Here is a 27,447-nt window from a genome sequence, read left to right on the forward strand (position 1 = left end):
AAATGTCTATTTAGTTCTTTGGCCCATTTTTTGATTGGGTCATTTATTTTTCTGGACTTGAGCTGCATAAGTTGCTTGTATATTTTTGAGATTAGTTGTTTGTCAGTTGCTTCATTTACTATTATTTTCTCCCATTCAGAAGGCTGTTTTTTCACCTTGCTTATAGTTTCCTTTGTTGTGCAGAAGCTTTTAATTTTAATTAGATCTCATTTGTTTATTTTTGCTTTTATTTCCAGTATTCTGGGAGGTGGATCATAGAGGATCCTGCTGTGATTTATGTCGCAGAGTGTTTTGCCTATGATCTCCTCTAGGAGTTTTATAGTTTCTGGACTTACATTTAGATCTTTAATCAATTTTGAGTTTATTTTTGTGTATGGTGTTAGAAAGTGATCTAGTTTCATTCTTTTACAAGTAGTTGACCAGTTTTCCCAGCACCATTTGTGTAAAGAGATTGTCTTTAATCCATTGTATATTCTTGCCTCCTTTGTCAAAGATAAGGTGTCCATAGGTGTGTAGATTTATCTCTGGGCTTTCTATTTTGTTCCATTGATCTATATTTCTGTCTTTGTGCCAGTACCATACTGTCTTGATGACTGGTTTTGTAGTAGAGCCTGAAGTCAGGCAGGTTGATTCCTCCAGTTCCATTCTTCTTTCTCAAGATTGCTTTGGCTATTCAAGGTTTTTTGTATTTCCATACAAATTGTGAAATTATTTGTTCTAGCTCTGTGAAAAATACCGCTGGTAGCTTGATAGGGATTGCATTGAATCTCTAGATTGCTTTGGAGAGTATACTCATTTTCTCTATATTGATTCTTTCAATCCATGAACATGGTATATTTCTCCATCTATTAGTGTCCTCTTTGATTTCTTTCATCAGTGTTTTATAATTTTCTATATATAGGTCTTTAGTTTCTTTAGGTAGGTATATTCCTAAGTATTTTGTTCTTTTCGTTGCAATGGTGAATGGAATTGTTTCCTTAATTTCTATTTTCTCATTATTAGGGTATAGGAATGCAAGGGATTTCTGTGTGTTGATTTTATATCCTGCAACTTTACTATATTCATTAATTAGCTCTAGTAATTTTCTGGTGGAGTCTTTAGGGTTTTTCATGTAGAGGATCACGTCATCTGCAAACAGTGAGAGTTTTACTTCTTCTTTTCCAATTTGGGTTTCTTTTATTTCTTTTTCTGCTCTGATTGCTATGGCCAAAACTTCCAAAACTATGTTGAATAGTAGTGGTGAAAATGGGCACCCTTGTCTTGTTCCTGACTTTAGGGGAAATGCTTTCAATTTTTCACCATTGAGGATAATGTTTGCTGTGGGTTTGTCATATATAGCTTTTATTATGTTGAGGTATGTTCCTTCTATTCCTGCTTTCTGGAGAGTTTTTATCATAAATGGATGTTGAATTTTGTCAAAGGCCTTCTCTGCATCTATTGAGATAATCATATGGCTTTTATTTTTCAATTTGTTAATGTGATGAATTACATTGATTGATTTGCAGATATTGATGAATCCTTGCATCCCTGGGATAAAGCCCACTTGGTCATGGTGTATGATCTTTTTAATGTGTTGTTGGATTCTGATTGCTAGAATTTTGTTAAGGATTTTTGCATCTATATTCATCAGTGGTATTGGCCTGTAGTTTTCTTTTTTTATGGCATCTTTGTCAGGTTTTTGTATTAGGGTGATGGTGGCCTCATAGAATAAATTTGGAAGTTTACCTTCCTCTGCAATTTTCTGGAAGAGTTTGAGTAGGATAGGTGTTAGCTCTTTTCTAAATTTTTGGTAGAATTCAGCTGTGAAGCCATCTGGACCTGGGCTTTTGTTTGTTGGAAGATTTCTGATTACAGCTTCAATTTTTGTGCTTGTGATGGGTCTGTTAAGATTTTCTATTTCTTCCTGGTTCAGTTTTGGAAAGTTGTACTTTTCTAAGAATTTGTCCATTTCTTCCACGTTGTCCATTTTATTGGCATATAATTGCTGATAGTCTCTTATGATCCTTTGTATTTCTGTGTTGTCTGTTGTGATCTCTCCATTTTCATTTCTAATTTTATTGATTTGATTTTTCTCCCTTTGTTTCTTGATGAGTCTGGCTAACAGTTTGTCAATTTTATTTATCCTTTCAAAGAACCAGTTTTTGGCTTTGTTGATTTTTGCTATGGTCTCTTTTGTTTCTTTTGCATTTATTTCTGCTCTACTTTTTTAAAGATTTCTTTCCTTCTACTAACCCTGGGGTTCTCCATTTCTTCCTTTTCTAGTTGCTTTAGGTGTAGAGTTAGGTTATTTATTTGACTTTTTTCTTGTTTCTTGAGGTATGCCTGTATTGCTATGAACTTTCCTCTTAACACTGCTTTTATAGTGTCCCACAGGTTTGGGGTTGTTGTGTTTTCACTTTCATTCTTTTCTATGCATATTTTGATTTCTTTTTTGATTTCTTCTGTGATTTGTTGGTTATTCAGAAGCGTGTTGTTCAGCCTCCACATGTTGGAATTTTTAATAGTTTTTCTCCTGTAATTGAGATCTAATCTTAATGTATTATGGTCAGAAAAGATGCTTGGAGTGATTTCGATTTTTTTTGAATTTATCAAGGTTAGATTTATGGCCCAGGATGTGATCTATCCTGGAGAAGGTTCCGTGAGCACTTGAGAAAAAGGTGAAATTCATTGTTTTGGGGTGAAAGGTCCTATAGATATCAATTAGGCCTAATTGGTCTATTGTATCATTTAAAGTTTGCATTTCTTTGTTAATTTTCTGTTTAGTTGATCTGTTCCATAGATGTGAGTGGGGTACTAAAGTCTCCCACTATTATTGTGTTATTGTTAATTTCCTCTTTCATACTTGTTAGCATTTGTCTTACATATTGCGGTGCTCCTATGTTGGGTGCATATATATTTATAATTGTTATATCTTCTTCTTGGATTGATCCTTTAATCATTATGTAGTGGCCTTCTTTGTCTCTTTTCACAGCCTTTGTTTTAAGGTCTATTTTATTGGGTATGAGTATTGCCACTCCTGCTTTCTTTTGGTCTCTATTTGCGTGGAATATCTTTTTCCAGCCCTTTACTTTCCGTCTGTATGTGTCCCTTGTTTTGAGGTGGGTCTCTTGTAGGCAACATATATAGGGGTCTTGTTTTTGTATCCATTCAACCAGTCTTTGCCTTTTGGTTGGGGCATTTAACCCATTTATGTTTAAGGTAATTATTGATAAGTATGATCCCATTGCCATTTACTTTATTGTTTTGGGTTCGGGTTTATATGCCCTTTTTGTGTTTCCTGTGTAGAGAATATCCTTTAGCATTTGTTGGAGAGCTGGTTTGGTGGTGCTGAATTCTCTCAGCTTTTGCTTGTCTGTAGAGCCTTTGATTTCTCCTTCATATTTGAATGAGATCCTTGCTGAGTACAGTAATCTGGGCTGTAGGTTATTTTCTTTCATCACTTTAAGTATGTCTTGCCATTCCCTCCTGTTCTGAAGCATTTCTATTGAAAGATCTGCAGTTATCCTTATGGGAATCCCCTTGTGTGTTATTTGTTGTTTTTCCCTTGCTGCTTTTAATATTTGTTCTTTGTGTTTGATCTTTAATTTGATTAATATATGTCTTTGGGTGTTTTGCCTTGGGTTTATCCTGTTTGGAACTCTCTGGGTTTCTTGGACTTGGGTGATTATCTCCTTTCTCATTTTAGGGAAGTTTTCAACTATTATCTCCTCAAGTATTTTCTCATGGTCTTTCTTTTTGTCTTCTTCTTCTGGGACTCCTATAATTCGAATGTTGGAGCGTTTCATATTGTCCTGGAGGTCTCTGAGATTGTCCTCATTTCTTTTAATTCGTTTTTCTTTTTTCCTCTCTGATTCATTTATTTCTACCATTCTATCTTCTATTTCACTAATCCTATCTTCTGCCTCTGATATTCTACAATTGCCTCCAGAGTGTTTCTGATCTCATTTATTGCATTATTCATTACATATTGATGCTTTTTTATTTCTTCTAGGTCCTTGTTAAACCTTTTTTGCATCTTCTCAATCCTTGTCTCCAGGCTATTTATCTGTGATTCCATTTTGATTTCAAGATTTTGGATCATTTTCCCTATCATTATTTGGAATTCTTTCTCAGGTAGATTCCCTATCTCTTCCTCTTTTGTTTGGTTTGGTGGGCATTTATCCTGTTCCTTTACCTCCTGGGTATTCCTCTGTCTCTTCACCTTTGTAATATTGCTGCGTTTGGGGTGGCCTTTCTGTATTCTGGGAATTTGTGGAGTTCTCTTTATTATGGAGTTTCCTCTCTGTGGGTGGGGTTCTATCAGTGGCTTGTCAAGTTTTCTTGGTTAGGGAAGCTTGTGTCAGAGTTCTGGTGGTTAGAGCTGGATTTCTTCTCTCTGGAGTGCTATGAAGTATCCAGTAATGAGTTATGAGACATCTATGGTTTTGGAGTAACTTGAGTTGCCTGTATATTGAAGCTCAGGGGTGTGTTCCTGTGTTGCTGGAGAATTTGCATGGTATGTCTTGCTCTGGAACTTGTTGGCCCTTGGGTGGTGTTTGGTTTCAGTGTAGGTATGGAGGCATTTGATGAGCTCCTATCAATTAATGTTCCCTGGATTCAGGAGTTCTCTGATGTTCTCAGGATTTGGACTTTGGACTTAAGCCTCCTGCTTCTGGTTTTCAGTTTTATTTTTACAGTAGCCTCAAGACTTCTCCATCTATACAGCACCGATGATAAAACATCTAGGTTAAAGATGAAAAGTTTCTCCACATTGAGGGACACCCAGAGAGGTTCACTGAATTATATGGAGAAGAGAAGAGGGAGGGGGTAGTTGTGACTGGAATGAGATGTGGTGAGATCAAAAGAGGAGAGAGCAAGCTAGCCAGTAATCACTTCCTTATGTGTGGTCCACAGTCTGGACCGCTTAGAGGTGTTCACAGAGTTATACAGGGAAGAGGAGAGGGAGGAAGTAGACAGAGGTGGGCAGGAGGATAAAAGAGGGAAATGAAAAGGAGAGAGACAGATCCAGCCAGTAACCAGTTCCCTAAGTGTTCTCCATCGTCTGGAACACACAGAGATTCACAGAGTTGGGTAGAGAAGAGAAGGGGGAGGGAGGAGACAGAGACAACCTGGTGGAGAAAAAGGAGAGTCCAAAGGAGGAGAGAGTGGTCAAGCCAGTAATCTCACTCTCAGGTAAAATTGGGTACTGAAGATTGGGTTTTTAAATGTACAAAATTGACAACAAATACCAAAAAGCAAAGATTAAAAATCTAGAGTAGAGGTTGGATTTTCAAAAATACAATATTAAAGAAAAGAAGAAAAACAAGAAGAAGAAAAAAAAAAACAAAGTCACGAGAATTATTAAAAAACAACAACAACCACAGAAAATATGTATCCAGCATTTGCTTTAAAAATAGGGTCTTTTTTTTTGAAAAGTGATAGTAGGTTATAAAAATTAAAATTAAAGGAGAAATAGAGGACTTAAATTTTTTTTAAAGTTAAAAAAAAAAGGAGAAGAAAAAGAAAAGAAGAAAAAACAATCAAACAACAACATCAACAACAAAAAAAGAGAGAATGGTCATAAAAATAGTAAAGATACTTCTGGGACTTTGTCTGGTGTTGTGGGTAGTGTGGGGTCACTTTCAAGGCGGTTCCCTCTGTTTAGCTTCTTCTGTTTGCTGGTCTCTTCAGTGTCTGATTTCCGCCCTGACACAAGGGGGGCGCTGGTGGACACTTTTTTTTTTAGGCTCACTTGTTCAGTCGCTCTGTGGGGAGGGAGGGATGCTGCAAACAAATAACACTGGCATGTGCTCACAGTGTCTCAGCCACGCTGGGCATGCCCCTGCACACGCGCACACCACTCAGGCTCTACGTTGCTCTGCCGGGAACCGTCTGAGGCCAGCCCTAGGCTGCATGTACCTCCCCGGTCTAAGCCGCTCAGGTTCGGCTCTCAGGTAGCCCTCGGAGGCGCAGATTTGGTTGGGTCTGCATTTTGTGCCCTTCCCAGGACTGAGTAGCTCAGGTGTTTGGCGAGCACAGTCGCTGCAACTTATCGCCTTTCCCTGCTGCTCAGTTTTCTGGGTGTACCGCTGGCGCCCCTTGTCAGGCAGATGGTGACTGTCCAGAACCCCAAGAAGTCTTAGTTAGCAAAGAAGCCTGCTTGCAGTTTGGTAGGTAAAGTCTCTCCGGGGCTGCGATTGCCCCCTTCCAGCCCTTATGGCTCTGGCTGCCTGTCACCAGCGGGGGATGGTCTGCAGCCGGCTATTTCTGTTCCGTCCTTTGTTCTGTGCGCGGTCCTGGTGGTGTCTTATGTTAGAGCTTTTCACGGGGTAGCTATCCCACAGTCTGGTACGCTAGCCCAAGTTAGTTCGCTCTGGTTACATTCGGGGCATTCTGGCCGGATTCTTAAAAAACACTGCAGCCCACACCTCCCTGCCCAGCCCCCACTTGCTAGTGGCGGATTAAGGTGTCTGCGCTGCTTCTCCACTGGGGGAGTTACCATTGGAGTTACCGTTGGGCTCGTACTCTGTTGGTTTTAATTATTTATTTTTCTTCCCTGTTATGTTGCCCTCTGTGCTTCCAAGGCTCGCTGCAGATTCAGCAGTGAGAGTGTTTCCTGTTGTTTGGAAACTTCTCTTTTTAAGACTCCCTTCCCGGGATGGAGCTCCCTCCCTACCTCCTTTGTCTCTTTTATATTTTTCCTACCTGTTTTTGAAGACAATGATCTGCTTTTCTGGGTGTCTGATGTCCTCTGCCAGCATTCAGAAGTTGTTTTGTAGAATTTACTCAGCGTTGAAATGTTCTTTTGATGAATTTGTGGGGGAGAAAGTGGTCTCCCCATCCTATTCCTCCACTGTCTTAGGACCACCTCCTCCTCTTTCACTTTCATCAAGAGGCTTTTTAGTTCCTCTTCACTTTCTGCCATAAGGGTGGTGTCATCTGCATATCTGAGGCTATTGATATTTCTCCCGGCAATCTTGATTCCAGCTTGTGCTTCATCCAGTCCAGCATTTCTCATGATGTACTCTGCATAGAAGTTAAATAAGCAGAGTGACAATATACAGCCTTGACATACTCCTTTTCCTATTTGGAACCAGTCTGTTGTTCCATGTCCAGTTCTAACTGTTGCTTCCTGACCTGCATACAGGTTGCTCAAGAGGCAGGTTAGGTGGTCTGGTATTCCCATCTCTTTCAGAATTTTCCACAGTTTCTTGTGATCCACATAGTCAAAGGCTTTGGCATAGTCAATAAAGCAGACATAGATGTTTTTTCTGGAACTCTCTTGCTTTTTCCATGATCCAGCAGATGTTGGCAATTTGATCTCTGGTTCCTCTGCCTTTTCTAAAACCAGCTTGAACATCTGGAAGTTCATGGTTCACGTATTGCTGAAGCCAGGTTTGGAGAATTTTGAGCATTACTTTACTAGCATGTGAGATGCGTGCAATTGTGTGGTAGTTTGAGTATTCTTTGGCATTGCCTTTCTTTGGGATTGGAATGAAAACTGACCTTTTCCAGTCCTGTGGGCACTGCTGACTTTTCCAAATTTGCTGGCATATTGAGTGCAGCACTTTCACAGCATCATCTTTCAGGATTTGAAATAGCTCAACTGGAATGCCATCACCTCCACTAGCTTTGTTTGTAGTGATGCTTTCTAAGGCCCACTTGACTTCACATTCCAGGATGTCTGGCTCTAGATGAGTGATCACACCATCATGATTATCTGGGTCATGAAGATCTTTTTTGTACAGTTCTTCTGTGTATTGTTGCCACCTCTTCTTAATATCTTCTGCTTCTGTTAGGTCCAGACCATTTCTGTCCTTTATCAAGCCCATCTTTGCATGAAATGTTCCCTTGGTATCTCTAATTTTCTTGAAGAGATCTCTAGTCTTTCCCATTCTGTTCTTTTCCTCTATTTCTTTGCATTGGTCACTGATGAAGCCTTCTTATCTCTTCTTGCTTTTCTCTGGAACTCTGCATTCAGATGCTTATATCTTTCCTTTTCTCCTTTCTTTTCACAGCTATTTGTAAGGCCTCCCTGGACAGCCATTTTGCTTTTTTGCATTTCTTTTCCATGGGGATGGTCTTGATCCCTGTCTCCTGTACAATGTCACGAACCTCCTTCTATAGTTCATCAGGCACTCTATCTATCAGATCTAGGCCCTTAAATCTATTTCTCACTTCCACTGTATAATCATAAGGGATTTGATTTAGGTCATACCTGAATGGTCTAGCAGTTTTCGCTACTTTCTTCAATTTGAGTCTGAATTTGGTAATAAGGAGTTCATGATCTGAGCCACAGTCAGCTCCTGGTCTTATTTTTGTTGACTGTATAGAGCTTCTCCATCTTTGGCTGCAAAGAATATAATCAATCTGATTTCGGTGTTGACCATCTGGTGATGTCCATGTGTAGACTCTTCTCTTGTGTTGTTGGAAGAGGGTGTTTGCTATGACCAGTGCATTTTCTTGGCAAAACTCTATTAGTCTTTGCCCTGCTTCATTCTGTACTCCAAGGCCAAATTTGCCTGTTACTCCAGGTGTATCTTGACTTCTTACTTTTGCATTCCAGTCCCCTATAATGAAAAGGGCATCTTTTTTGGGTGTTAGTTCTAAAAGGTCTTGTAGGTCTTCATAAAACCATTCAACTTCAGCTTCTTCAGCATTACTGTTTGGGGCATAGACTTGGATAACTGTGATATTGAATGGTTTGCCTTGGAGATGAACAAAGATCATTCTGTCGTTTTTGAGATTGCATCCAAGTACTACATTTTGGACTCTTTTGTTCACCATTATGGCTATTCCATTCCTTCTGAGGGATTCCTGCCCGCAGTAGTAGATATAATGGTCATCTGCATTAAATTCACCCATTCCAGTCCATTTTAGTTTGCTGATTCCTAGAATGTCGACGTTCACTCTTGCCATCTCTTGTTTGTATAGAGAAGGGAAAAATATATATATCACTAGTTTGTTTCCTCCTGCCTGTTAAGAGAGAGATAAAAAATGTCTGACGTTTGCAGCTTATTTCCTCCTTTTGGAGACCCCTGGCCTTCCTGCCTGTTACCCTCTCAAAATATACTACATTTTTTCACAGGCATTTTAAAAATGTATTGTTGTTTAATCAGGTCAGGTTTGGATATGCCCTGGTGCCTAAAGGAAGTTTCAGCTGACACTAAGTTGGAATAATGGGTTAGTGTTTATAGCACTCCTGCCAAACTTCAGATATCAATATTCTTCCCCTTCTGTGACCTAGTCAAAAAAATCTTTTTTGCTCAAGTCTCCATTGTGATGTTTTGGGCTAGAGAAGTCAGAAAACATAAGGCTGGAAACAAAGGACTGATTGGGTAGGAGTTATAATCATCATGATAATATCCATCACTAGCACTTATTTAGCTGTTAATAGGTGTCAGACTCTATTAACACTTTTACAGTTCAGCTCATTTAATGCAGGGCCTCTCCTGGGTAGCCACCATTTTTTCTCTATATAACAAATTCGGAAGCAGAGGCATCGATACTGTCAAAAACACACCCAAGGCTAACAAACACTTACAGTTAGTTTAAGTGGCCGAGCTGGGATTTGATCCCAGTTGTCTGATTTTAATGGAGAAGGATGTGGCAACCCACTCCAGTATTCTTGCCTGGAAAACCCCATGGACAGAGGAGTCTGGGAAAAATCTGATTTTAAAGCGACTATATCATGCAGCCTTTTCCAGTAAGTCAGCATGGCTTTCAGTGACACTCCCACTAAGGCCCATGTAAAGATTTATGCTTTGTATTTTGAATTAAGAAAATAAGAAGTTTTTAAAAGCTTTCCTCAAAGTATAAACTTGGAATACTATGATAACGAGTCAGTGCTTTTATGAAGTAAGTATGCCCCTTCTTGGGGATTCTAGTGTGTCCTCTTGTTGGACAGTGCCTGCCATTGAGGGTTTCTGGGATTAGGTATCCCCTGGCATCTATTCTAATTTTGATGGGATATGGTTCTGTGTCTTTTCCAATTGCCAGTTGCCACTGACACCCCCACTCTGTCCTTCCTTCCTCCTACTAGTGGTCCTCCTCTTTTATGTATTTCTCTCTTCCTTTAATCTTCTGTCTACCCCCACTAAGCCCCTCCTGCTGCCTGAATCCCACCTCCCTTCCCACACACAATCCTAAATCCTGCTCCATCACCTCCAAGTTCCTTCTGATTTTACATGTCTTTTTCTCAAGTTGAAATCTAAGCATCCCAGAACATGCGCCCTGTTCAACTGTGTGAGGGACACTCATTCATCCTATCTTCTCATGCAGGCACTGTCTTCCATTCTGCCTGGCTGCATGGCTTGACTCCTGCATAGGGGCTTTCAGGCAGTGGAAGCCCAGTTTGCTCCCCAGGCCCTGACCAGTGAGGGGCAGAGCCACCCGAAGGAAGGTAGCCTTTTTGAAGGTAGCTGACAATGCTCTATAGGCTAGAGCTGCCTTCAGTGGTGACCAGAACCTACATGGCCTTGCCCTAATGGAGCTAGGATCAGGTGGGGAGATACAGTGAGGAAATAAGCAGACTCAAAGGTATACTTAGAACTGGATCAGGGCAACAGAGGACTAAAATGAAAGGTGCTAAGAGACAGAACAACTGTGACATAAGGTGATGGGAAGAATTAGTTTCCTGAAGGAGTGATACTTACACTGACATCCAGGAGGCAAGAAGGTGCCAGTCAGGTGAGGGAGGGAGGTGGAATCCCATACAGACGGGCAGTGTGATGGTTGCAAATGTGTATCAGCTCGGCAAGGTGATAGCGCCCATTGTTCGGCCCAACACTGGTGTAGGTGTTGCTGTGAAGATATTTTGTACATATGGTTAACATCAGCTGAGTTCAAGGAAAGGAGAGAGCCTTTGACACTGTGTGAGCCTCAAAATCAGCTGAAGGCTTTAAGAGTAGAAACTGAGGTTTCCTAAAGAGGAAGAAATTATTCTGTCTCAAAACTGTAACAGAAATCCTGTTTTTCTAGGTTACTCCCCTTCAGAGTTTGGACTTTTCACAGCCTGCGCAACTGAATGAGCCAGTCTCTTAAAAGAATTTTTTTGTGCACATATGTGTGTATGTTTGTATGTAAGAATATGTGTATATCAGTTCAGTTCAGTTCAGTCGCTCAGTCATGTCTGACTCTTTGTGACCCCATGAATTGCAGCACGCCAGACCTCCCTGTCCATCACCAACTCCCGGACTTCACTCAGACTCGCGTCCATCAAGTCCGTGATGTCATCCAGCCATCTCATCCTCAGTCGTCCCCTTCTCCTCCTGCCCCCAATCCCTCCCAGCATCAAAGTCTTCTGAGTCAATTCTTCGCATGAGGTGGCCAAAGTACTGGAGTTTCAGCTTTAGCATCATTCCTTCCAAAGAAATCCCAGGGCTGATCTCCTTCAGAATGGACTGGTTGGATCTCTTTGCAGTCCAAGGGACCCTCAAGAGTCTTCTCCAACACCACAGTTCAAAAGCATCGATTCTTTGGTGCTCAGCCTTCTTCACAGTCCAACTCTCACATCCATACATGACCACTGGAAAAACCATAGCCTTGCCTAGATGGACCTTAGTCAGCAAAGTAAGGTCTCTGCTTTTGAATATGCTATCTAGGTTGCTCACAACTTTTCTTCCAAGGAGTAAGCATCTTTTAATTTCATGGCTGCAGTCACCATCTGCAGTGATTTTGGAATCCCAGAAAATAAAGTCTGACACTGTTTCCACTGTTTCTCCATCTATTTCCCATGGAGTGATGGGACCAGATGACATGATCTTTGTTTTCTGAATATTGAGCTTTAAGCCAACTTTTTCACTCTCCTCTTTTACTTTCATCAAGAGGCTTTTTAGTTCCTCTTCACTTTCTGCCATAAAGGTGGTGTCATCTGCATATCTGAGGTTATTGATATTTCTCCCGGCAATCTTGATTCCAGCTTGTGTTTCTTCCAGTCCAGCGTTTATATAGGTGTATGTATATATGTATATGCTGCTGCTGCTGCTAAGTTGCTTCAGTCGTGTCCAACTCTGTGCGACCCCATGGACAGCAGTCCACCAGGCTCCTCTGTCCATGGAATTCTCTAGGCAAGAGTACTGGAGTGGGTTGCTATTTCCTTTTCCAATATATGTATATAGGCATATCTATATAGGTATGTGTATACATGTTTATGTATGTATGTATATGCATACCTACACATATACATGTGGGCTTCCCATGTGGTGCAGTGGTAAAGAATCCACCTACAATGCAGGAGACCTGGCTTCAATCTGGAAGAATCACAACCATGGGATCCCTGCCACCTCCGTGGAGCACTCTGGCTTACCAGAGTTAGGAAGGGTTAGGAAGATCCCCTGGAGAAGAAAATGGCAACCCACTCCAGTATTCTTGTCTGGAGAATCCCATGGACAGAGAAGCCTTTCAGGCTGCAGTCCATAGGGTCGCAAAGAGTTGGACATGACTGAAGTGACTTAATACAGCACGCACATGTGTATGCAACCTGACTGATGCTGGTGGCATGTGCAAAGGCTTTGAGGGAGGAAAAACTGGGTCCATTCAAGGAGTTGAAGGCCACGTGGTCCTAGTGCAGTAATTGTGGCACAAAGATCCTTGAGAAAGGTTGGCAGGACAGACCATGCAAGGCTTTGGAAATCACATTAAGAATTGCATAATTGATTATCATCCGTAGAAACCATCAAAGGATTTCCACTGTGAATTACACAGCTTTCTCTCTATTCATGTATTCTATAGCTAATCTGTGGCCTAACAGATCAGTTATATCTTATTCCATATAATACACCTAAGATATCCCTCAAGTAGTGAGTGACTAACCCTGGGAGTTAACAGGCAGGTGAGGGAGTTCTTTTGGCTCAAGAAAGCTCCAAGGGCCTTCATATGACATCAACAGGTGGCTCACGACTCCACCTGTACTGGTTCATTTGGGTCCTGCAGCAATGGCCAGGGAGCAGATCTGTCCTCACCAGTGGTCAGCTCTTCCCTGAAGCAGGAGGGACTCAGGTCTCCCCCCGCTCAGTCTGGGTAAGCCAGAGTGCTCCAGGGAGGTGGCAGGGATCCCATGGTTGTGATTCTTCCACCTGCCTTCTGTATGATGCCACCAGTGCCTTTTCACATACATTCTACTATCGAAGCCTGTCAACTGCCCTGGGGAATGAGGTCCCTGCATCTGAGTGCCCTGCCCAGAGTCAGGCAGCTAGGTGTGGTGGAGTTGGGGCTCAGTTGGAGTTCCTCAGGGCTTCCCTGGTGGCTCAGATGGTAAAGAATCTGCCTGCAATGCAGGAGACCCCAGTTCAATTCCTGGGTCAGGAAGATCCCCTGGAGAAGAGATAGGCTACCCACTTCAGTATTCTTCCCTGTTGGCTCAGATGGTAAATAATCTGCAATGAGGGAGACCTGGGTTTGATCCCTGGGTTGGGAAAATCCCCTGGAGAAGGGAAAAGCTACCCACTCCAGTATTCTTGCCTGGAGAATTCCATAGAGAGAGAGGAGCCTGGCAGACTACAGTCCATGGGGTTGCAAAGAGTTGGACATGACTGAGTGACTTTCAGAGTCCAAGCTTAGGGCTTTTGCCGCCCCATGCCTCAGCTGTCTGCACATGAAAACAGGCAGATGCCAGCTCACTGGGCAGAGTGTCCAGGGCTGGGAAGTTTCATCGGGTGAAAAGACATGGGGGGAAACAGGATCCTGGAGGGTGGCATTCATTATAACCTGGGTTCTGTTGCTTAACCCACCAGACACCTAACTGAATCAGAGCTCCAGAGTGTTGACTGGCTTCTAGAAGTAAGCTCAGACTCCCCAGGGATTGCTTTAGAATGCAGACTCATTACACTAATTTACAAGGAGAAACCATTCTGTACCGTGTTGGACCAGTGCACTCTTCCTGCAGGCAAATGTACAGGGGAAGTCAAACTTGGGTCAAAACAGCTTTGAGTGGACTTAACATGGGGCAGAAATATTTGAGTGATGTTTCGCTCTAGCCATTGAGAAACTTGATGAACAATGCACCATCTCAGTCAAAAACAGGGACCATGCAGGTCATGTTTGTGACCTGAACTCCCATATAACAGGTGCTTGATATAAATATTTATTGATTGAATAAATATGATTAAACACCTGTCTAGGACAAGTGGCTTATTAGCATTAACAATAACACAAGTAACACTTGCAGCTAACTCTTATTTGTCAGTTGACCTTTTGCAGGCACCTGCCCAGCACTTTGCGTGGGTTGCATCCCTTCATGCTCACAACAGTTCTGTGGGGCAGGCACTGCCATCATTTCCATTTTAGATGAGGAAAGTGGGAGTCAGAGCAGTTAGGTAACTAATTGCCCAAGGCTCCAGAGCTAGGAAGTGAGGGAGCCAGGACGACTCAATTCAGTCGCACTTCAGAACTTTTGCTGTGTAGTGCTGTGATCTAGCCTCACTCTCCCCTCAACAAGGATGCATCTACAGTCTTTCCTTTGAGAGACTCTTTTGCTCTAGTTGATCATGACTCGCCTCTTCTATGGACACACTCTTCTTTGATATGGGAATACTGTTTCGTCTGCAGTATGGTCATGTTTGCTGATAGGCCTGAGTTTTCCCAGTTATGTGGGGATTTCCCCCGTCTCGTTTTCTGGCGCTCTGCATCAAACGATATTACAGATGCCCACTGCCCTTATTGCACAGAGCTTTCCTTATTTCCTTAGAGGGCTTTCCCATTCCTCCTGATTGGCATGTGGCAGCTATATAATTTAGTTGTTCATCCTTCTGGGTGCTGGACGAGGGGAGAAACTCAACACCTAACACAGGTAATGAAGCCTAGTCTACCTGCACCTCTGAATGAAAAGTTGCAAGGGGTCAAGATCTCTCAGGGAAGAGATGCACATGCTCCCCGGGGCAGGAGGCAAGGTCTTCACAACAGGCTGATAGTCCCAGCTCTCCAGTGCCGTTCCCTACTGTCTGACATATGGCCTAGATGGGTATGATGTTGAGCGGAGGGGGAAACTGGGAGACGACATTGTTTGTTGTGTTGGGTCAAGAGGCTTCTCGTAACCTTTATGCCATGGTTGGAAAAGCACGCTGAAAGAGAATTGTGACGCATCATTATGGCCTTTTCCATTTGTGGTTCTGAAACTGCGCAAGGTGACATGGTCCCAAGGTTCCAGATATATCTATTCCAGGACTTCAAATGATCATCACCATTGGAAAGGAGATTCTTCTCCACTTTTATGTTTAAGACCTGGAATATATTCTTAGTTTTTTCTCTCATAAACCCTCTGGAGGAGGTAGAAGTTGAGAATCATGGGTCGTATTCACAGGCCTGAAGAGTGTCTGGGACTGAGGATAAAGATGAGTGACATAGATCTTGGCCTTAAGATGCCCTAGCTACTGACTAGTGGGTAAGGCTGTCTAGGGAACACCCATAGCGTAAAACTGAAGAGGCCCAGGATGGGGTCCTGAGGAACATCAACATTGACAGGACGGGCAGAGAAATCGGAATGTGCAAAAACAGACCAAAAGTGAACAGAGAAGGAAGAGCCTGAGAGGGAACAGGAGTGCCAGGAGGGTGAGGCATCACAGGAACCAAGGCAGGAGAATGTTTTAAGAAGGAGGGAGTGGGAGTGGCCAACCGTGATGAATCTGCTAAGAGGTCAAGATTAAGGGCTAAAGTAGCACAGAGGATATTGGGGAATTTGGGGACAGCTATTTTAGTAGTGTGGTGAGAGTGGAGGCCAAATGATAGGGTTGAAAAGTATATCAGTTTTGAGGTGAAGTGAAAGTCTCTCAGTCGTGTCCAACTCTTTGTGAACCCATGGACTGCGCAGTCCATGGAATTCTCCAGGCCAGAATACTGGAGTGGGTAGCCTTTCCCTTCTCCAGAGAATCTTCCCAACCCAGGGATCAAACCCAGGTCTCCCACACTACAGGTGGATTTTTTACCAGTTGAGCCACAAGGGAAGCCCATAAATCAGTTTTAGTGAAATGATATTCAGAGGTGATGACTGTTGAAATGATTAGCTCTGAGAAACATCACCTTGGCTCTATCAAATTTTCTATTCCAACACCCCATGTGTGGGCTGATGTCACATCACAAACAATGATCAATTCTTTGATTGAAAGGTGTTTTTATTAAAAGGGTGATAAACCCAGCCTCTTTGGGCTAATTATATCCAGGGCCATAACTGAGATCAGGATAAGGATGTTGATCTTGCCATGTCAATCTTTAAAACTTAGAAAAAAATGAAAAATCGAGTGGAAGACTACATTCTCCAGGGGCTGGTAGCCCCTAAGCTCCATGCATATTAAAAAGGGGCCCCAGGTCTTAACCCCCTCTTTTCCTGGGAGACTGTGCTCTCTTTTCCTTTCTGGTTCTTCTTTGCACCCATGACTTTTCCTCTCATTAGGTTAAGGAATGAGAACTGGGGACATTGCCCTTGAGGGAGCTCTCCAAATGCCAGAAGGCCTGGGGTGGGGATTAAACTCTAGATTTTATGGAGAAACTTTTACCTCCAGTTAGTGCAAAGGAATTTCTTTGTGTATGCCAATGTAGCTCCCAGCATTCTACATCAGGGCTTGGGAATGAAGATTGAAAGGAAAATGAACTTATGTGTACATCAGTGTCTTGGACTTTAAAGGCAGGGGTCAGGGAGTTTAGGATTCTGTGTCATCACTATTTACGAGTATTTGTCAGCCACCCCTCTGTGGGACATCAGCATTGACAGGATGGGCAGGGAATGATTAGTCTGTCTCTCCACTGTTGCTTTGTCCTTCTGTTTCTGTTTACCTTTGAAGTTGGTGGTTTTCCATGATGATTTGCTCAGTCTCCTTTTTAAAAAATATTTCATATCTCTACTCATTTTTGTTTTGTAGTTATCATGAGGTTTACAGAAAATCTCTCTTAGTAGTCCTTTTTCTTCTGATAGAATTTTACTTTCATGCTCCTATTAAAGTTTCATCCTTTAACTTTTCCCTTTTTATATTCTTGATATCACAAATGGTCTCTTTTTAGGCTGGAATTTCACTGCCAAAATGTAGTAGCTATAAGTTGTCTTTAGTGATTTTTAACTTTTGTGCTATAGGTGACAGTCTAATATAGTATTTGAAAAACAGGTTACAGTGCTCTAATTCTGACTATTTATCACCTTAATCAGAGTTCTGCGTACTTCTTGTTTCAGCTTGAATAGCTCCTTTCAACATTTCTTGGCAGATTCAGTGGTGTGACCTCTCTTAGCTTTTGTTTGTCTGGGAAAGATTTTACTTTTCCTTCATATCCGAAGGAAAACTGCCCAAAATAACTTGGCTGATAATGTTTGTCTTTCACCAGGTTTTTTGGCTGCTCTGGGTCCCTGTTGCAGCATTTGGGTCCCTGTTGCAGCAGGCAGGCGTTCGAGTCGCAGCACACAGGGGCTACTTGTGGCACACAGGCTTCTCTTGCTGTGGAGCATGGACACGAGAGTGCACGGGCTCAGTTATTGTGACCCTGGGCTTTAGTCGCCCTGCAGCACATACGATCTTAGTTCCCTGACCAGGGATTGAACTCACATCCCCTGCATTGGAAGGCAGATTCTTAACCACTGGACCACCAGAGGTGTCCCTATATTTCATTGTTTAAAATATTTAATTCCATTCTCTCTGGCCTATAGAATTTCTACTGAGAAATCTGCTGATAGCTTAATCAAGATACATTTATGGAAAGTGAAAGTGAAGTCGCTCAGTCGAGTCCGACTCTTTGTGACCCCATGGACTGTAGTCTACCAGGCTCCTCCCTCCATGGGATTCTCCAGGCAAGAGTACTGGAGTGGGTTGCCATTTCCTTCTCCAGGGGATCTTCCCGACCCAGGGATCGAACCCAAGTCTCCCACATTCCAGACAGTTGCTTTAACCTCTGAGCCACCAGGGAAGCCCAAGATACATTTATAGGTTAATGCATTTTTCCCCTGTCTGCCTTTGAAAGTCATTGACTTTTGACAATTTTAATATAATGTCTCTTGGGGAAAGTCTTTTTGTGTTGCAATAATAAGGGGTCCTGTTAGCTTTGTAGATGTGTATACTCGATTCCTCCTCCAGGTTTGAGAAGCTGTCAGCTATTATTTCTTTAAATATGTTTTGTCTCTTTCTCCTTTGTCTCTTTCTTCTTCCTCTTAGAGGCCAATTATTCTTATGTTGGCTTTTCTAATGTAGTCAGATTGTTCTCATAAGGTTTCTCCACTTTTTAAAAATCTTAGTCCTCTCTCCTCTTCCACTTGAGTCATTTCTATATTCCTGTCTTGAGATCATTAATCCTTTCTTCCATATGATCTGCTCTATCTCCAGCAAATTATAATGCATTCTTCAACTTATTTATTGGGTCCCCAAATTTTTGTTCGGTTCTTTTTCAGAATTACAACTTCTTTGGTAAAGTAGTTTTGTTCACTAATCTTATTCCTGAGATCATCATATTGTCTTCCTGAATTTTCTTGTAGCTCATTGAATTTCTTCATAACAGCTACTTAAAATTCTTTATCAGTTAGATCACAGTATTCCATGTCTTTGGTTCACTTGCTAGAAAATTGCCTTTTTCTTTTTGTGATACCATATTACCCTGATTTTTCATGCTGTTTGATGAAAGGTGCCTCTGTCACTGCATTTGAAGTAGTAAATTTCTCATTTAGGTAAGGATTTGATTATTTTGACTTTAACCATCTGACAGACTGATAGTTAAGAGCCTTCCTTTTGTTTTCCAGAAGGTAGTGGTATAGCACAAGTTTTTGGTTTCTCTTACCAGAACTAATTACCGGCTGAGACAGAAAAGTATAGTTTTTTTTAAAAAAAGCAAAAGGTGATGGCAGAGCCTAGCATGTGGGGCTTTGGGTGTGCCCACGCCCAACAGGCAGGTCCTCCAGTAGACGAGTCCCAGAGGTCCATGGACAGAATCCTCTTGCCTCCTGGGGCAGCGAGCAGAAGACATTTTTCTTGGTTCTCTTTGCCCACTTTCCTTTCCTTTTCTTCTCCCCAGTCACTGTGGTGTTTCCTGAGAGAGAGCATCTGGTCCCTCCAGCTCAGCACATGGCCCAGCTCACTGCCTTTACCTTCCACTTCCTCTGCTAGAAAAGTCATGCTGGCTCACAGCCTTTTCCTTCTTATTGGGAATATCATTTTGCTGAGTGAACAGAAAATAGAGCAAAGAGACACTGAGTCAGTGAGAGAGGAGACAGAATCACTGTTTCCGTGAACTCCCTGAAAAACAATTGTTAAAGTGCTGAAGGTCAAAGTCTCCAGTGGATGTTTAAATGCAGGAACCCCCAGCAAAATTGTCCTGTCCCCATTCCTGGGCCTAGGGTGGAGCTATAATTCTGGGCTATAGTTAGAATATACATAGTATAATTCTAAGTTCACAGGATTGAAGTGATAAAAAGGGGTAACTTCGGTAGATCACAGGTGTTGTTGTCAGTGTGTCCATCCATCCCTGCTCCCTGAGGGCCTCACATGAAGCATCAAAGTCACTTTGAAACAGCACTAATTAAGCACTCACGTGGCTTTGCAGAACCTCTGCCTCCCTCAAGTTTCAAATCTGGGTCATGTTGGAATTTGAAAATTTTATTCCTGAAAGAAGAACAAGAACTACCACCCAGGGAATACCTATCCAGTTTTCCCATGAAAGTGTAAAATGTGAGTGTGGAAAGTAACACATATTTGTTAATTAGTCGAAGATGTCTTTCAAAACATGATCCAACTTAGTAGCTTCTCTATGCAAGAATTTCCTGTATCCTCCAATTAAAGAATAAATTAAAAAAAAAAAAAAAAGAATCTACAGGGGAAAGTATTGGTTTCCCTGTAAATTTCCAGGAGTGAACTGGATGGTATAAGCTCTAATTCCTTTTGCAAATAATCAGACATCCACTGATAGGGGTTACATGGGGGCTTATGGTTGAAATGGCTCATTATGTGGACCTCACAAACAAAGAATAAAATCACAGTAACCCTTGGGACTGACCAAATTGCCCAAACAACATTCTCTTTTCTCACTGGTACCTACCTTCTCAAAGCTATGAGACCACCAGATTCCAGACCACTGGCTACGTACCACAGGATTCAAACTCAGGCTAAAAATTCACCATCCCTTCGGAGAATTTTTCACTGGCAGGGGTATAAGAAAGACCCCGTCAGAAAGGGAGGACACTGGTTCTCCTTAAGGGCCAGTCACCCTCTCTTTTCCCTCTATTAAACTTCCCTTTTGCCTGACTGCCCAGCTTGCTCTCTTTTTCTCTGTACATATGGAGTTTGGGGTGTAGCTACAAGGGAACTACAATGAGGTGAGGGGTGGGGTTGACGTGCTAAAGACCCTCTGCCTCCCTTGGATTCTATTCAGTACATTGCCTCTCTAGTCATCTCAATCTTTTCTGAATCAAGAAAGTTCCCTTGTGGCTACTATTTTTTCATTCAGGTGAACACTAAATTTCAACTTATTCTCTAGGGGAGGAGAAATGATAGTAAATGGGAGATGAGAGGAATATTGTCACATAAAGACATTAAGATGTTGCACCCCAAACTCCATATGTGTGTATAAATGTTTACTTATTATATGAGCATGGAGAAAGAAATGGAAGGGTGGACACAAGACTATTAGCATTGGTTACATCGGGGAAGTGGTGCTGGAGGAGGCAACATTCCCACCCCCTCAACCAAATATAGCAAAACAAAAAAGGGAAAACATTTAAAAAATGTGTTACAACCAGATACAGCAGGTACAAAGTGATCCCAAGGGCATGTAGACATGTAAATATGCATAAAGAAATGTAAGAGAGGACATTACTGTTTATTAAAATTTTTTAGAATAATAATAAGCACATATTATATAATTACAATAAATGCAATACAAGTTATTTTCATTAGGAAAAAATTTTGGCCACTAAAATGTATAGGTGTGTGTGTGCTAATTTGCTTCAGTCATGTCCGACTCTGTGTGACCCTGTGGACTGCAGACCCCCCAGGCTCCTCTGTCATGGGGATTCTCTAGCTAGGAATGCTGGAGTGGGTTGCTATGTCCGCCTCCAGGGAATCTTCCCAACCCAGGGATTGAACCCATGTCTTTTCTGTCACCTGCATTGGCAGGCAGGTTCTTTACCATTAGTGGTACTTAGGAATCCCCACAAAAATATATATGTTAACAATTTTTCTTTGAAGAAGGGATGTTCAGCACCCATCTGTGTGGTTGGGTGTGAAAGATACTTGACAGCCTCTCTTCAGGCATTTTTCAATGGGGCCTTGAATGGAGGCCCTTAAACTGGGGGAAACATGGAGATTTAGGCAGGCACTACTCTAGAAATCCCTCATTAAAATACAGATTTTAGCAAGTGAGTGTAATTTTTAAATCTATAATCTTAGGTTATTTTCTCTCAAGCAAGCAGAATCCTGGTCAGTTGGATTGTGTGAGGCGTAAATAAAGTTCTGGGAGACCAGGTGTGATTAGAAAGCAGATCACATTTAGGCAGCATCTGGGCATGTTAACAAATATACATATACATTAACTGAGAAAAAAGCCAATTAACCTAGTCATTGTCTTCCCTGGTGACCTACAACCACAAAATTTCTGGAAGAAGTCTCTGTTTACAAAGTAGAGATTATGTTTCCAAATCATCCAGTGGCAAAATAGAATTGCTAAAGTAAACATATGACCCAGTTTGGGGTGACATAACTTATCAGAGTTGCTCCCTTTCCCAGGGTCAGCGGTGGGAAACCATTGCTGGAAGCATGGTAAATATCTCATAGAGTCTTACCTATTAAACTGGGAGCCCATGGACTTTCCCTGTAGAAATGCTTATATATTCTTATCTTTTCCCCAATAATTTCATGCAATACTATAAATCTAAAAATGGTTCTAAAACCCCACTGTTAACGTTGCCTCTCAGGGATCTGTCTTACCTAGATTTCAATGGCACTGATTTTAAAAGGTTTATTATTAGCTTCAACTTCCACACTGCCAAGATGGGATATATTCTTTGGGAAATCTACAGACAACAGCAATAAACTGTTGACCGAAATGCTGGTATCTTCTCTGTAGTTTTCTAATTATTCCACTGTGTCTTTGTAAGATGGACTGTACAGTCAATCTTATTTTTCTAGAGCTAGTGGAGCAATTTCAAAAAAGTTACAAAAGAAGACCCAATACCCACAGTGTTTCACTTTATTTATGTGACAATGCATTAACCATCCATCATCCATTCATCCAGCCATCTATATAGTTCTATCCAGACAATAATAATGCCTTGTGCTAAGCAAAGGGATAAAGAGATGACTAAGATAAGGGCTGAGCTTATAAGCCTGGAGTGAGAAACCCTAAAGGGAACATAATAATTTTGACATTGTGTGACTGTAACCAGGTAAGAATCAAAAGTGTATCGTGCAGGACAGGTATTACAGGTTAGAGACTTTGAGAAGTAATGGTTAGTTCAGTTCAGTCGCTCAGTCATGTCCAACTCTTTGTGACCCCCATGAACTGCTGCATGCCAGGCCTCCCTGTCCATCACCAACTCCCGGAATTTACTCAAACTCATGTCCATTGAGTCGGTGATGCCATGCAACCATCTCATCCTCTGTTGTCCCCTTCTCCTTCTGTCTTCAATCTTTCCCAACATCAGGGTCTTTTAAAATGAGTCAGCTCTTCACATCAGCTGGCCAAAGTATTGGAGCTTCAGCTTCAACATCAGTCCTTCCAATGAACACCCAGGACTGATTTCCTTTAGAATGGACTGGTTGGATATCCTTGCAGGCAAGGGACTCTCAAGAGTCTTCTCCAACACCACGGTTCAAAAGCATCAAATCTTTGGTGCTAAACTTTTTTTATAGTCCAACTCTCACATCCATACATGACTACTGGAAAAACCATAGCCTTGACTAGGTGGACCATTGTTGGCAAAGTAATGTCTCTGCTTTTTAATATGCTATCTAGGTTGGTCATAACTTTTCTTCCAAGGAGTAAGTGTCTTTTAATTTCATGGCTGCAACCACCATCTGCAGTGATTTTGGAGCCCAGAAAAATAAAGTCAGCCACTGTTTCCACTGTTTCCCCATCTATTTCCCATGAAGTGATGGGACCAGATGCCATGATGTTCGTTTTCTGAATGTTGAGCTTTAAGCCAACTTTTTCACTCTCCTCTTTCACTTTCATCAAGAGGCTCTTTAGTTCTTCTTCACTTTATGCCATAAGGGTGGTGTTATCTGCATATCTGAGGCTATTGATAATTCTCCTGGCAATCTTGATTCTAGCTTGTGCTTGCCTCATACAGCCCAGTGTTTCTCAGGATGTACTCTGCATATAAGTTAAATAAGCCAGTTGACAATATACAGCCTTGATGTACTCCTTTTATTATTTGGAACCAGTCTGTTGTTCCATGTCCAGTTCCAGCTGTTGCTTCCTGACCTGCATACAGGTTTCTCAAGAGGCAGGTCAGGTGGTCTGGTATTCCTATCTCTTCCAGAATTTTCCATAGTTTATTGTGATCCACACAGTCAAAGGCTTTGGTATAGTCAATAAAGCAAAAACAGATGTTTTTCTGGAACTCTTTTGCCTTTTCGATGATCCAACGGATGTTGGCAATTTGATCTCTGGTTCCTCTGCCTTTTCTAAAACCAGCTTGAACATCTGAAAGTTCATGGTTCACGTATTGCTGAAGCCTAGCTTGGAGAATTTTGAGCATTACTTTACTAGCATGTGAGATGAGTGCAATTGTGTGGTAGTTTGAGCATTCTTTGGCATTGCCTTTCTTTGGGATTGGAATGAAAACTGACCTTTTCCAGTCCTGTGGCCACTGCTGAGTTTTCCAAATTTGCTGGCATATTGAGTGTAGCACTTTCACAGCATCCTCTTTTAGGATTTGAAATAGCTCAATTGGAATTCCATCAACTCCACTAGCTTTGTTTGTAGTGATGCTTCCTAAGGCCCACTTGACTTCACATTCCAGGATGTCTGGCTCTAGGTGAAGTAATTCCAAATACCTTGTGTTTTGCCAAAAGTCTTACTTTTGTTTCAGGTTTGAAGTATTCATTTACAAAACAAACCACTAGTTACAGTTTCAATATTTAATAGAGAATTAACTTAGTTCAATATTATCATTAAAAGAAAAGAAATAAAAACAATAGAGAGGAGTCACAACACATACATCACCAAATTGGACCAACCAAGATCCAGACTTAAACAGCATTCTGTAAAATCCCTTTTTAACAGCAATCTGAATTTCCAGTTGGGAAAAGGTCCTGAATGGTGTGTCCAAATATGGGTGAGACTTCAGATTGCAGTTTCAGGGTTTCCCAATTGTAATCCTAGTTCACAAACTGATATCATCATCAGTTTGCATGCAAAAATTCAGCTCTCATTTTCCTTTAACCTTTTTACAATGCTGTTTGTTTTATCTTGTGAGTCATAAGATTTCATTATACCCCGAATGGTTGACCAGACCTCCAGGGGCTCAAGATTTCTAAGACCCACTCCCTTTCTTATTTAAAGTGCCACCTGACCTGCTGCACTAGCAGGCAGGCATGGAATCTAGACAGCATCCAGGCAGATCAGAGGCAAGGTCAGAAGCCTGCTCTCCTGCTTCTGAAACCTGAACAAGACTTCCTCCATTTTAATTTGCCTAACATCTTGTTAGTGAAAGATCAACAACTGAAGCACTATATACAGCCATTAATAGTCATGAGGATGTTTTATATAATAAAAATTACATAAATGGAGATGGGGAAAATTCTCCAAAATTGAATATATAAGCAGAAGCAAATAATTTAACTGTATGTAGACCTGATACTATTACCACAAAACATTAATCCAAGTAGATTTTGAACTTGGTTTTCAGGCTATACATTCTCACTGGGGTCAATTGTTAGGATAAAAAGAAAGCTTCAATGTAATGAGTTTGAGGTTTGTAGCATTGAGTGTAGAGATTCTGAATCTATTTGGTGTGGATGTTTGCAGGACTGAGCAAATGAATACATGTATGTATATTTTTGGGAATCAGAGTTCTCACTGTGGATGAGGGGGATAAAAATATGGAATAGGGGAAAGTCAGGAGGAACTCTGCAGTACTGGATTGAAAATTTCCTTTCAAATACATATTTTCTTCATAAAATGTTTTTCCTAGCTAAAAAAGGTGTGTTTTCCACTCAAAGAGTCCAAGAATAAAGACATCCCAGTAGCAACAAACATACCTAACAGCAGATCTGGTTTCTAAATGCCATTTCCCACTAAAGGTGACCAGGGTTTCTTGGAGAAAGGTCAATTCCAGATTTGGGGTTAAGAAAGCATTCAATCTTATTGAGTTAGAAAGTAAGAATGTGCTCAAAACCTGATGGATTTATGTCAAAAGTCTACCAAAAGCAGCTTGTACTGGCCAAATCTGGGACAGTTTGAGTATCAGAAAACATATGATTGAAATGAATTTTGACATATGAATTTTTTAAAGTCCATATTGATATAAAAAATAAATTTCTCTAACATGTAATAAAGTTAGATCATCAGGCAAGAGTTGTCAGTGATATTAGATGAATGGGTGAAAGATTTGAGGGGAATGAAATATTCACTCAGTCTTGAACTGTCACTCCACAAATAGCTTATTCATTATAAAGGGGGAACATTACCTTTGCATAGGTATATCTGGCAGTACCACTTTAGCGAAATGATCAAATTTAACATCACTGGTAACGGACCACATTATGGTCTTGTGACTCCAGATGAGTTGTGCTCAAAAGACATACTTGATGTTCCTCCAAAAAATATTTACCCTGAATCCAGTCATGAGGGAACAATCATCAAATCCAAACAAAGGGATCTTCTGAACAATCCTCCTGGCTCTTCACAAATATCTATGCCATTGAGGAAAAAAAAATGTGTGAGATTGTCTTAGAATAAAAGATATAAAAGACACATGCAATGTATGATGCTGGATTCAATCCTAGACTGGAAAAAACAAACAAAAATATCCCAGGACATTATTGAGTCAACTGGAGAAATCTGATCATGAATTATATATGAGAGAAATGGGCTTCTCTTGTGGCTCAGCTAGTAAGAATCTGCCTGCAATGCGGGAGACCTAGGTTCAATCCCTGGGTTGGGAAGATCATTTGGAGAAGGGAAAGGCTACCCACTCCAGCATTCTGGCCTGGAGAATTCCATGGACTATATAGTCCATGGGGTCACAAAGAGTCAGACACGAATGAGTGACTTTCACTTTCATGAGAGAAATAGTATTCAGTTCAGTTCAGTTCAGTTGCTCAGTTGTGTCTGACTCTTTGCAACCCCATGAATCGTAGCACACCAGGCCTCCCTGTCCATCACCAACTCCCGGAGTTCACTCAGACTCACGTCCATTGAGTCCGTGATGCCATCCAGCCATCTCATCCTCTGTCATCCCTTTCTCCTCCTGCCCCCAATCCCTCCCAGCATCAGAGTCTTTTCCAATGAGTCAACTCTTCTCATGAGGTGGCCAAAGTACTGGAGTTTCAGCTTTAGCATCATTCCTTCCAAAGAAATCCCAGGGCTGATCTCCTTTAGAATGGACTGATTGGATCTCCTTGAAGTCCAAGGGACTCTCAAGAGTCTTCCTCAACACCACAGTTCAAAAGCATCAATTCTTTGGTGCTCAGCTTTCTTCACAGTCCAACTCTCACATCCATACATGACCACTGGAAAAACCATAGCCTTGACTAGATGGACCTATGTTGGCAAAGTAATGTCTCTGCTTTTCAATATGCTATCTAGGTTGGTCATAACTTTCCTTCCAAGGAGTAAGCGTCTTTTAATTTCATGGCTGCAGTCACCATCTGCAGTGATTTTGGAGCCCCCCAAAATAAAGCCTGACACTGTTTCCACTGTTTCCCCATCTATTTCCCATGAAGTGATGGGACCAGATGCCATGATCTTCGTTTTCTGAATGTTGAGCTTTAAGCCAACTTTTTCACTCTCCTCTTTCACTTTCATCAAGAGGCTTTTTAGTTCCTCTTCACTTTCTGCTATAAGGGTGGTGTCATCTGCATATCTGAGGTTATTGATATTTCTCCTGGCAATCTTGATTCCAGCTTGTGCTTCTTCCAGCCCAGCATTTCTCATGATGTACTCTGCATATAAGTTAAATATTATATAATGTTAAATTTCCCAAGAATGATTGTGTTGTAATTATGAAGGAAAATACCATAGGAATATATGTGTGTATTTAACATTTTATTTTTTCTAATGTTTTACTATTAATTTTTTATTTTGAAAAATTTCAACCATTCAGAAGAATCAACACTGATAGAATAGGGTGAAGGGAGGGGAGGGGAGCAAGAGAGAGAGCAAATCCAAATACAGCTAAATAATAATATTAAATCATTGGTGAATCTAGGGAAAGAACATACAGGTGTTCATTTCCCCAAATGATTGAAATTTTTCAAAAAAACTTAGTCAAACTTAATAGAAGCATGTTAAATAGTCTTAAAAGAACATGTAAGAGGTTATTGGGAGGATTTTCTGCAGGAAGTA

The sequence above is a fragment of the Oryx dammah genome, unplaced genomic scaffold (assembly GCF_014754425.2).
Source record: "Oryx dammah isolate SB20612 unplaced genomic scaffold, SCBI_Odam_1.1 HiC_scaffold_27, whole genome shotgun sequence".
Classification (NCBI taxonomy): domain Eukaryota; kingdom Metazoa; phylum Chordata; class Mammalia; order Artiodactyla; family Bovidae; genus Oryx; species Oryx dammah.